This window comes from Pungitius pungitius, chromosome 1, assembly GCF_949316345.1.
Source record: "Pungitius pungitius chromosome 1, fPunPun2.1, whole genome shotgun sequence".
NCBI lineage: Eukaryota > Metazoa > Chordata > Actinopteri > Perciformes > Gasterosteidae > Pungitius > Pungitius pungitius.
In genome coordinates, this window is record NC_084900.1 from 32,023,424 (window position 1) to 32,026,739 (window position 3,316).

Genomic DNA, 3,316 nt, shown 5'->3' on the forward strand with positions numbered 1-3,316 from the left:
TCTCGAGTCAAAAGGCTCGAGTCCAAGTCAAGTCACGAGTCATCGGTGTTCAAGTCCAAGTCGAGTTGCAAGTCTTTGTACGTTTTGTCGAGTCGAGTCTCAAGTCATCAAATTAATGACTCGAGTCTGACTCGAGTCCAAGTCACATGACTCGAGTCCACACCTCTGAAGACTTCTACATCGTCGATGCCAAACTATCTTGGTGGACGTAAAAGACTACAGAGATAAAAACCATTATTTGACAACTCATCTCCAAAAAGTCCCACCATTAGAAACGGTATATTCCATCTGAGTGTGGAATCAGTTGCTGTGATTTTGAGAAAGATGCCTGACTCTGCACTGGGGTGTGAGAAGCAGGGCTGGTGAACGTAAGTTTGTAGAGGCCACATGAGGGGTATAGTAGTAGGTGCACCGGGATAAGGAAAAACACAAGGCACTACTCAATGGCTGTAGAGTGAATACTCAACAATGGGAACACGGATTGTGGCTGTCTGGTGGTAAGGACCACCGCTCATTACAATTTAATCATCATTCTCGTAACGGGGTCTGTATTGGTTTCTCTATATTGGTTTCTCTGAACATCGGTGTACATTACGGTGATATGCTGCTGTAACATGTGCCCTTATAAGGACTGGGCAATCAAAGTATAATGCTTTTTTTCAGCCTTTAGACAAGACGTTGGATGTAAAACAATAGCCGGCATGAGAAAAAGAACAATGTGCTGCAAGTTGCTCTTGAACAATATGTCTTAAACCTTGTCCATGAACCCTAAGAGGGACACATAAATGTTATTTCTCCGAGGGGCAATAATTGTGTTCCGACACAAATTAAGCCCGAGAAACCCTGTCAAACCATTTTTTGTGTTTTTTGAAAGCTTTCCATGATCACCTGGTGTGTGTATGGAGAATCCAACCGTTTTAGGCTGTGGAAAAAGTGGTATTGTAATCAGAAAAACAGCTAAAAGTGCACCCCAGAATCAGTGTTTGGGACAAACATACCCGGGGTATTAATCATTCTTCTTGCTTCACAGGATGAAGGACAGAGACTCTCTGAGGTTTGTCCACATGTCAACCAGCCTGTTGCAGGATACAAGTACACGTATCAATTTCTCACCACGGACATTTTTTACACAACCTGGGTAAAAAAAAAGCATTCGTTGAAGTGGTTTCAAATATTGATTTCAGCCACATTTGAAATCAGAGATTAGGGAGATTACTAATAATGAATTGATTCTGCTAAGTTGTGATAGAAATTGAAAGATAATTCACAGATGAACTTTGCGACAGTGGATGTTTAAATATTACAACAAGGAAATATTAGTCTAAAACTGAGTCATACACCACACTGCAGTTGGCTAGTTGAGCCAACATTGTCAAAGTTAATTAAAAAAAACAATTGCTAGTATTGATGATTAGGACTGCCTATCATTTATACCTGATATGTGTTGATTTTACTTACTGGTTCCTGCTCTAATATTTGTCTTTTCTTGGAGCACAAACATAAAAACATTTGTATTTATATCCTTTGACAACGTTTGCATGAGATTGGGGATGGTAAAACCAGCTATTGCTGTTTCAATAGAGAGGCCAGGACAATGGAAAATACCGTTGTCCTGTGAGCGGCTCTTATACTGAACATGGCATGATTCTGCAAAGAGAAAATGTGAAAGTAGTTTCCTCACTCTCAACCCGTCGCATTCAGCTCTTCATCAAAAAATGTTAATAAATTGCAATTTTTTTTTTGCCAATTTAAAGAAATATATTTTGGCTTCCTTATACAGTCTGTACAGGATATTTCGGGAGAATTGTATTATTTATCTATTGTCTGTTTGTTAACTGAAAAAACAAACAGTTAAAACATTGACATAGCCGATTCTGAAGCATCGTTACCGTGGAAGCGGTTATTAAAACATTCCACATTTTGCAGAAAAAGTACCACCTTTTTTCCCGAATCATAGTCCTTTTGAATGCTTAATCATACTATTTAACACTACCTCTGACCTGCCATACTGTAATAACTTTACATAAGTATTTCCTCATTCTATGATGATTTTGAAGTTTGTTAGCATAAAGAAACCACATTTTTCTTGCAGATATGTTGAACATGTTTTTTAAGGATTCAGATAGATTTTAGGAATATTTCATTTCAAAAGCCAGTAAATGATATGTCTAGAGTTTCAGTTGAAAAGGCAAGTCCCTGTTCCTCAGTATGACCAGAGCCATTTCATCTGACTCACTGTAGAAAGGAGAAAAGTTACATTGCAATCTGAAACATCCTGTTGTGTACGTTTTAATTTCCTATCACACCCATGGCGGTTTGAGAATTTATAAAAGCAAACTAAGCATACAGAGTGATTGTTATCAGCTTTAAAATCATACATATGGGTGGGCTGTTTTTTTCCAGGTCTGAAGCTGCTGTTTTGGGGAATCAGAGATAAAAACAACGAGGTTCCGAGTCACAGCTGGGATTGGTGTTGAAGATGAACTCTGGGTTTGAGATATCTTGAGTAAGGGACTAATTAATTGTGAGGGTTTGGAAAGACGTGCTATAAGTTCGCCATTTTGACTCCCAGCACCAAAGTGGAAAAGCATAATATCAGGGTCACAGTGCTTTGACTTCTTTTCAAGGGACAAAGAGGCTCTCTCTCTATCTTCATTGTGTCTTAAAGTGGAAATAAAGTATGAAACAGAAACCACATCCGGTATTCTTAATTTCCTGTTTAGTTTTGTAAATACTATTGACAGCATTAGATCAGAGAGAGTACTCCAACTGTTGGACATCTTCTGGGACATGTAATACTTAAACTGACAAAAAATAGACAAACCACAGACAAAGAAACCCATTATGAATGAATAATGCATATATTATGATTTCCTTCTGTTCTTATCTACAAGTCCAACTGGCTTTGTTGGATCTGTAGCAGCTTTTATATGATCCCTCTTGTGATGACCAAAAACTACCTACCTACCTTACACTTTTTACAGAATATTTGTCTTTACATTTTTAATAGTCATTACAAATAACAATATTATCTCAGTTTGATTATTAAATATAGATTTTTCTGCTTTTTATTTATGATTATCATCAAAATAAAGTCATCGGTCCGTGAATATAAAGCTTCCCATGAAGAGTTAGCAGTTCTTAAACTGCCCAGGCATTAGGAATTAAGATGTGGATTCTGTTTTTGGGTTGGTGTCACTTAATTTGTATGTCTTCATATAAATGGGTCATTTCTGGTTGTCTAAAATGTCTTTCCTTTTAAACACAGTTTTTTTTATTAGTTTATTAGTTTTTAATCATTTCGTATAACACGTAT